The 9,385-nt window shown below is 51.1% G+C and overlaps 1 protein-coding gene across 1 annotated transcript in view; it reads right to left on the bottom strand.

The window, feature by feature from the left end:
• The window catches only part of LOC140111750 (uncharacterized), a 40,654-nt gene that overhangs the window by 18,590 nt on the left and 12,679 nt on the right, over nt 1-9,385 (bottom strand). The window lies entirely within an intron of this gene.

Here is a 9,385-nt window from a genome sequence, read left to right as displayed (position 1 = left end):
CAGGGAGAGAGAGAGGAGACAGACTACAGGGAGAGAGAGAGGAGACAGACTACAGGGAGAGAGAGAGGAGACAGACTACAGGGAGAGAGAGAGGAGACAGACTACAGGGAGAGAGAGAGGAGACAGACTACAGGGAGAGAGAGAGGAGACAGACTACAGGGAGAGAGAGAGAGAGAGGAGACAGACTACAGGGAGAGAGAGAGAGAGAGGAGACAGACTACAGGGAGAGAGAGAGAGAGGAGACAGACTACAGGGAGAGAGAGAGAGAGGAGACAGACTACAGGGAGAGAGAGAGAGAGGAGACAGACTACAGGGAGAGAGAGAGAGAGGAGACAGACTACAGGGAGAGAGAGAGAGAGAGAGGAGACAGACTACAGGGAGAGAGAGAGAGAGAGACAGACTACAGGGAGAGAGAGAGAGACAGACTACAGGGAGAGAGAGAGAGAGACAGACTACAGGGAGAGAGAGAGAGGAGACAGACTACAGGGAGAGAGAGAGAGGAGACAGACTACAGGGAGAGAGAGAGAGAGGAGACAGACTACAGGGAGAGAGAGAGAGAGGAGACAGACTACAGGGAGAGAGAGAGAGAGGAGACAGACTACAGGGAGAGAGAGAGAGAGGAGACAGACTACAGGGAGAGAGAGAGAGAGGAGACAGACTACAGGGAGAGAGAGAGAGAGGAGACAGACTACAGGGAGAGAGAGAGAGAGGAGACAGACTACAGGGAGAGAGAGAGAGAGGAGACAGACTACAGGGAGAGAGAGAGAGAGGAGACAGACTACAGGGAGAGAGAGAGAGAGGAGACAGACTACAGGGAGAGAGAGAGAGAGGAGACAGACTACAGGGAGAGAGAGAGAGAGGAGACAGACTACAGGGAGAGAGAGAGAGAGGAGACAGACTACAGGGAGAGAGAGAGAGAGGAGACAGACTACAGGGAGAGAGAGAGAGAGGAGACAGACTACAGGGAGAGAGAGAGAGAGGAGACAGACTACAGGGAGAGAGAGAGAGAGGAGACAGACTACAGGGAGAGAGAGAGAGAGGAGACAGACTACAGGGAGAGAGAGAGAGAGGAGACAGACTACAGGGAGAGAGAGAGAGAGGAGACAGACTACAGGGAGAGAGAGAGAGAGGAGACAGACTACAGGGAGAGAGAGAGAGAGGAGACAGACTACAGGGAGAGAGAGAGAGAGGAGACAGACTACAGGGAGAGAGAGAGAGAGGAGACAGACTACAGGGAGAGAGAGAGAGAGGAGACAGACTACAGGGAGAGAGAGAGAGAGGAGACAGACTACAGGGAGAGAGAGAGAGAGGAGACAGACTACAGGGAGAGAGAGAGAGAGGAGACAGACTACAGGGAGAGAGAGAGAGGAGACAGACTACAGGGAGAGAGAGAGGAGACAGACTACAGGGAGAGAGAGAGGAGACAGACTACAGGGAGAGAGAGAGGAGACAGACTACAGGGAGAGAGAGAGGAGACAGACTACAGGGAGAGAGAGAGGAGACAGACTACAGGGAGAGAGAGAGGAGACAGACTACAGGGAGAGAGAGAGGAGACAGACTACAGGGAGAGAGAGAGAGGAGACAGACTACAGGGAGAGAGAGAGAGAGGAGACAGACTACAGGGAGAGAGAGAGAGAGGAGACAGACTACAGGGAGAGAGAGAGAGAGGAGACAGACTACAGGGAGAGAGAGAGAGAGGAGACAGACTACAGGGAGAGAGAGAGAGAGGAGACAGACTACAGGGAGAGAGAGAGAGAGGAGACAGACTACAGGGAGAGAGAGAGAGAGGAGACAGACTACAGGGAGAGAGAGAGAGAGGAGACAGACTACAGGGAGAGAGAGAGAGAGGAGACAGACTACAGGGAGAGAGAGAGAGAGGAGACAGACTACAGGGAGAGAGAGAGAGAGGAGACAGACTACAGGGAGAGAGAGAGAGAGGAGACAGACTACAGGGAGAGAGAGAGAGAGGAGACAGACTACAGGGAGAGAGAGAGAGAGGAGACAGACTACAGGGAGAGAGAGAGAGAGGAGACAGACTACAGGGAGAGAGAGAGAGAGGAGACAGACTACAGGGAGAGAGAGAGAGAGGAGACAGACTACAGGGAGAGAGAGAGAGAGGAGACAGACTACAGGGAGAGAGAGAGAGAGGAGACAGACTACAGGGAGAGAGAGAGAGAGGAGACAGACTACAGGGAGAGAGAGAGAGAGGAGACAGACTACAGGGAGAGAGAGAGAGAGGAGACAGACTACACGGAGAGAGAGAGGAGACAGACTACAGGGAGAGAGAGAGGAGACAGACTACAGGGAGAGAGAGAGGAGACAGACTACAGGGAGAGAGAGAGAGGAGACAGACTACAGGGAGAGAGAGAGAGAGGAGACAGACTACAGGGAGAGAGAGAGGAGACAGACTACAGGGAGAGAGAGAGAGAGGAGACAGACTACAGGGAGAGAGAGAGAGAGGAGACAGACTACAGGGAGAGAGAGAGAGAGGAGACAGACTACAGGGAGAGAGAGAGGAGACAGACTACAGGGAGAGAGAGAGAGGAGACAGACTACAGGGAGAGAGAGAGAGAGGAGACAGACTACAGGGAGAGAGAGAGGAGACAGACTACAGGGAGAGAGAGAGAGAGAGGAGACAGACTACAGGGAGAGAGAGAGAGAGGAGACAGACTACAGGGAGAGAGAGAGAGAGGAGACAGACTACAGGGAGAGAGAGAGAGAGGAGACAGACTACAGGGAGAGAGAGAGAGAGGAGACAGACTACAGGGAGAGAGAGAGAGAGGAGACAGACTACAGGGAGAGAGAGAGAGGAGACAGACTACAGGGAGAGAGAGAGAGGAGACAGACTACAGGGAGAGAGAGAGAGAGGAGACAGACTACAGGGAGAGAGAGAGAGAGGAGACAGACTACAGGGAGAGAGAGAGAGGAGACAGACTACAGGGAGAGAGAGAGAGGAGACAGACTACAGGGAGAGAGAGAGAGGAGACAGACTACAGGGAGAGAGAGAGAGGAGACAGACTACAGGGAGAGAGAGAGAGGAGACAGACTACAGGGAGAGAGAGAGAGGAGACAGACTACAGGGAGAGAGAGAGAGAGAGAGAGGAGACAGACTACAGGGAGAGAGAGAGGAGACAGACTACAGGGAGAGAGAGAGAGAGAGGAGACAGACTACAGGGAGAGAGAGAGAGAGAGAGAGGAGACAGACTACAGGGAGAGAGAGAGAGAGAGGAGACAGACTACAGGGAGAGAGAGAGAGAGAGGAGACAGACTACAGGGAGAGAGAGAGAGAGAGAGAGGAGACAGACTACAGGGAGAGAGAGGAGACAGACTACAGGGAGAGAGAGGAGACAGACTACATGGAGAGAGAGAGAGAGGAGACAGACTACAGGGAGAGAGAGAGAGAGGAGACAGACTACAGGGAGAGAGAGAGAGAGGAGACAGACTACAGGGAGAGAGAGAGAGAGGAGACAGACTACAGGGAGAGAGAGAGAGAGGAGACAGACTACAGGGAGAGAGAGGAGACAGACTACAGGGAGAGAGAGAGAGAGAGGAGACAGACTACAGGGAGAGAGAGAGAGAGAGAGAGGAGACAGACTACAGGGAGAGAGAGGAGACAGACTACAGGGAGAGAGAGAGAGAGGAGACAGACTACAGGGAGAGAGAGAGAGAGGAGACAGACTACAGGGAGAGAGAGAGAGAGGAGACAGACTACAGGGAGAGAGAGAGAGAGGAGACAGACTACAGGGAGAGAGAGAGAGAGGAGACAGACTACAGGGAGAGAGAGAGAGAGGAGACAGACTACAGGGAGAGAGAGAGAGAGGAGACAGACTACAGGGAGAGAGAGAGAGAGGAGACAGACTACAGGGAGAGAGAGGAGACAGACTACAGGGAGAGAGAGGAGACAGACTACAGGGAGAGAGAGGAGACAGACTACAGGGAGAGAGAGGAGACAGACTACAGGGAGAGAGAGTAGACAGACTACAGGGAGAGAGAGAGAGAGGAGACAGACTACAGGGAGAGAGAGAGAGAGGAGACAGACTACAGGGAGAGAGAGAGAGGAGACAGACTACAGGGAGAGAGAGAGAGGAGACAGACTACAGGGAGAGAGAGAGAGGAGACAGACTACAGGGAGAGAGAGAGAGGAGACAGACTACAGGGAGAGAGAGAGAGGAGACAGACTACAGGGAGAGAGAGAGAGGAGACAGACTACAGGGAGAGAGAGAGAGAGGAGAGAGACTACAGGGAGAGAGAGAGAGAGGAGAGAGACTACAGGGAGAGAGGAGAGAGACTACAGGGAGAGAGGAGAGAGACTACAGGGAGAGAGGAGAGAGACTACAGGGAGAGAGAGAGAGAGAGGAGACAGACTACAGGGAGAGAGAGAGAGAGGAGACAGACTACAGGGAGAGAGAGAGAGAGGAGACAGACTACAGGGAGAGAGAGAGAGAGGAGACAGACTACAGGGAGAGAGAGAGAGAGGAGACAGACTACAGGGAGAGAGAGGAGACAGACTACAGGGAGAGAGAGGAGACAGACTACAGGGAGAGAGAGGAGACAGACTACAGGGAGAGAGAGGAGACAGACTACAGGGAGAGAGAGAAGACAGACTACAGGGAGAGAGAGAGAGAGGAGACAGACTACAGGGAGAGAGAGAGAGAGGAGACAGACTACAGGGAGAGAGAGAGAGAGGAGACAGAATACAGGGAGAGAGAGAGAGAGAGAGGAGACAGACTACAGGGAGAGAGGAGACAGACTACAGGGAGAGAGGAGAGAGACTACAGGGAGAGAGGAGAGAGACTACAGGGAGAGAGAGAGAGGAGAGAGACTACAGGGAGAGAGAGAGAGGAGAGAGACTACAGGGAGAGAGGAGAGAGACTACAGGGAGAGAGAGGAGAGAGACTACAGGGAGAGAGAGACTACAGGGAGAGGAGAGAGACTACAGGGAGAGAGAGGAGAGAGACTACAGGGAGAGAGAGGAGAGAGACTACAGGGAGAGAGGAGAGAGACTACAGGGAGAGAGAGGAGAGAGACTACAGGGAGAGAGGAGAGAGACTACAGGGAGAGAGAGAGAGGAGAGAGACTACAGGGAGAGAGAGAGAGGAGAGAGACTACAGGGAGAGAGAGAGGAGAGAGACTACAGGGAGAGAGAGAGAGGAGAGAGACTACAGGGAGAGAGAGAGGAGAGAGACTACAGGGAGAGAGAGAGAGGAGAGAGACTACAGGGAGAGAGAGAGACTACAGGGAGAGAGAGGAGAGAGACTACAGGGAGAGAGGAGAGATACTACAGGGAGAGAGAGAGAGGAGAGACTACAGAGAGATGAGAGAGACTACAGGGAGAGAGAGAGGAGAGACTACAGAGAGAGAGGAGAGACTATAAGGAGGGAGAGAGGAGAGACTATAAGGAGGGAGAGGAGAGTCTACCGGATAGAGGAGAAGACTACAGGGAGAGACAGGGGAGGCAGAAAGAGGAGAGACTGCAGGCAGAGAGAGATGAGAGAACACAGGTAGAAAGAAAGACTACAGAAAGAGAAGTGACTGCCGTGAGATCCACTACAAGGAGAGAGACTACATGAGGGAGCGTTGAGAGAGACTACAGGGAGAAAGGATAGGGACTACAAGGGGAGAGAGAGGCCAAAGGGAGAGGAGAGAGACTACAGTAAGAGAGAGAAGAGACTACAACAAAGGAGACTACATGAAAATGGTGCAGAATACAGGAATAGACGTAGCCTTCGGCAGTGCTGCTGGATATGTGAAGAAATTTGCACACTTCTGCAGACTTTCTACACTTCAAATTAATGCTCAGGGAGAGAGAGAGAGAGGAGACAGACTACAGGGAGAGAGAGAGAGAGGAGACAGACTACAGGGAGAGAGAGAGAGAGGAGACAGACTACAGGGAGAGAGAGAGAGAGGAGACAGACTACAGGGAGAGAGAGAGAGAGGAGACAGACTACAGGGAGAGAGAGAGAGAGGAGACAGACTACACGGAGAGAGAGAGGAGACAGACTACAGGGAGAGAGAGAGGAGACAGACTACAGGGAGAGAGAGAGGAGACAGACTACAGGGAGAGAGAGGAGACAGACTACAGGGAGAGAGAGGAGACAGACTACAGGGAGAGAGAGGAGACAGACTACAGGGAGAGAGAGGAGACAGACTACAGGGAGAGAGAGGAGACAGACTACAGGGAGAGAGAGGAGACAGACTACAGGGAGAGAGAGAGAGAGGAGACTACAGGGAGAGAGAGAGAGGAGACAGAATACAGGGAGAGAGAGAGAGAGAGAGGAGACAGACTACAGGGAGAGAGGAGAGAGACTACAGGGAGAGAGGAGAGAGACTACAGGGAGAGAGAGAGAGGAGAGAGACTACAGGGAGAGAGAGAGAGGAGAGAGACTACAGGGAGAGAGGAGAGAGACTACAGGGAGAGAGAGGAGAGAGACTACAGGGAGAGAGAGGAGAGAGACTACAGGGAGAGAGAGGAGAGAGACTACAGGGAGAGAGAGAGGAGAGACTACAGGGAGAGAGGAGAGAGACTACAGGGAGAGAGAGGAGAGAGACTACAGGGAGAGAGAGACTACAGGGAGAGGAGAGAGACTACAGGGAGAGAGAGAGGAGAGAGACTACAGGGAGAGAGAGAGGAGAGACTACAGGGAGAGAGAGAGAGGAGAGAGACTACAGGGAGAGAGAGGAGAGAGACTACAGGGAGAGGGGAGAGAGAGAGAGGAGAGAGACTACAGGGAGAGAGAGAGAGGAGAGAGACTACAGGGAGAGAGAGAGAGGAGAGAGACTACAGGGAGAGAGAGAGAGGAGAGAGACTACAGGGAGAGAGAGAGAGGAGAGAGACTACAGGGAGAGAGAGAGACTACAGGGAGAGAGAGGAGAGAGACTACAGGGAGAGAGGAGAGATACTACAGGGAGAGAGAGAGAGGAGAGACTACAGAGAGATGAGAGAGACTACAGGGAGAGAGAGAGGAGAGACTACAGAGAGAGAGGAGAGACTATAAGGAGGGAGAGAGGAGAGACTATAAGGAGGGAGAGGAGAGTCTACCGGATAGAGGAGAAGACTACAGGGAGAGACAGGGGAGGCAGAAAGAGGAGAGACTGCAGGCAGAGAGAGATGAGAGAACACAGGTAGAAAGAAAGACTACAGAAAGAGAAGTGACTGCCGTGAGATCCACTACAAGGAGAGAGACTACATGAGGGAGCGTTGAGAGAGACTACAGGGAGAAAGGATAGGGACTACAAGGGGAGAGAGAGGCCAAAGGGAGAGGAGAGAGACTACAGTAAGAGAGAGAAGAGACTACAACAAAGGAGACTACATGAAAATGGTGCAGAATACAGGAATAGACGTAGCCTTCGGCAGTGCTGCTGGATATGTGAAGAAATTTGCACACTTCTGCAGACTTTCTACACTTCAAATTAATGCTCAAAACCTATAACTCTGCCCTTAACATCGGTAAACAGGTCTATTTTACTAATCTCATATCCTCTCTCTCTAACAACCCCAAAAGGCTCTTCCATACTCTTTACTCCTTACATACAAAAGGTATAGCCACCTGTCACAGACCTTGGGACTGAAGATCTGGCCACCTACTTTAACCCCTTCCCGACGCACCGGGTCCCTGTTCATGGAGAGGGTTCGCGGGCCGAACCCTCTCCATGGCCGGTAAGTCTTTGCTGTATATTGTAGCAAAGGGTTACCGGTAACACCCGCGATCGGTGCTAGCACCGATCGTGGGTGTATTCACGTCTTACGAAGCTGTCTCATTTTAACTCATTCAATGTGCTAAAATGTGATAAAATTATAGCAATGAAAATGCCATCAAAAGTCGCAAAAAATGACACCACCCACAGCTCCGTACGCCAAAGTATGAAAAACGTATTGTCGCCAGATGACAAAATAAAAAAAAAGATTTTTTGTACAGGAGGTTTTAATTTTTGTAAATGTATGAAAACATGAAAAAACCTATACAAATTTGGTATCCCCGTAATCGTACCGACCCAAAGAATAAAGTAGACATGTCATTGGGGCGTAAGTGAAAGCTGTAAAACCCAAGCCCACAAGAAAACGTCACAAATGTGAATTTTTTTCCCGTTTCCCAGTACACGACATGGAATATTAAATACTGTCACTATGAGGTGCCATTTGTTACGCAGAAAATAAGCCGTCACAGAGCTCTTTATGCGGAAAAAGAAAAAAGATTTTTGAATGTGGTGAGTGAAAAATGGAAGTGAAAAAATTAAAAAGGGCCAGGTCGTTAAGGGGTTAAAGATAAATTTGCATTCACCATGAAATAATTTCTCAATCCATCCACCCCGCTAATCCCCTTCCCTCGTGTACCTTACCCTGTTTGCTCTCTTCCTTTGACCTGGTCACAGAGGAAGAAGTGTCCAGGCTCTTCTCCTCTACTCGTCTCACTGGTGGCTCCTTCTACTTCTAGCTGTAAGTCCCTCCTGGAGGGCAAGCCTGGGTAGTGCTGGCAGGCTACGGTGCTCCCAGGGGTGCTGGCGAGCAGACTGAGGGAAGCTCAGCTTCCCTCCAAAGTTTCCTCCCTGCTCGGCGGCTCTGAGTAATGGCTGATTCATTCCTTCCACGGTGCAACGCATCTGACTGGAGGTAGGTAGTCATCGGCCTGGCAGGAAATTTGACCCTAACAGGTCTATGGAGACCCAGAAACTCCTACCCTGGTATGTCCCTACTCCTTAAAGGGACTTTGGAAAAAAGAAAAGTTTTTGTTATACTACTTACATGAGTTTATTTTTCATGTAAACTGCTCCACTGAAACCACCATCCAGGTAATGTGGCATCTGGAAGAAGTCTCTTTCCTCCTGCTGCTAAAAAAAAGTACTTTGTACTAAATGCATACAGAGTGTGGTAGCGGAAATGGCTCCTTCCCTCCTGATTATGCAAAAAGTGAAGTGAATGTTGCAGTAGGGAAGTGTAAAGACTGCCCTAAACACTCTACGTCTGCCGCAGCATTGCTGGAAGACATAGCCAGACCCTTGGATCCTGCTCCTTTAGATGAGTGAGAACTCCTCTCTGAAGACAAGGGTGATCAAGATGACCTGGCAGGCCAACTCTTAAGCCAGGCGGAAGATACAGAAGATATCTTGAAAGCAGTTAGGACTACAAGGAATCTGGAAGATGCAGTTGATCCTTTAACTGTAATGTTAAACAAGACGGCATGTTTCAGGTGCTGGGAGGAAAGAGATCAAAAGTCTTCCTAGTTCACAGCAACATCCAAGGCTGGAAAGACCCGGAAAAAGGGGCATCTATTACGGATACATTCAAGCGCAGAGGAAGAAGTAGGGTGAAATAGCTGGCATTTCAAAAAAAGGCTTCCCCTCCCCTTTAAAGAAGCTGGGACAGCAATACAGCTATGCTTAGACCCCG

The sequence above is a fragment of the Engystomops pustulosus genome, unplaced genomic scaffold, assembly GCF_040894005.1.
Source record: "Engystomops pustulosus unplaced genomic scaffold, aEngPut4.maternal MAT_SCAFFOLD_579, whole genome shotgun sequence".
NCBI classification, from domain to species: Eukaryota; Metazoa; Chordata; class Amphibia; order Anura; family Leptodactylidae; genus Engystomops; species Engystomops pustulosus.
The sequence above is the reverse complement of the archived record's forward strand: the minus strand, read 5'-3'. Positions and strand labels throughout refer to the sequence as shown.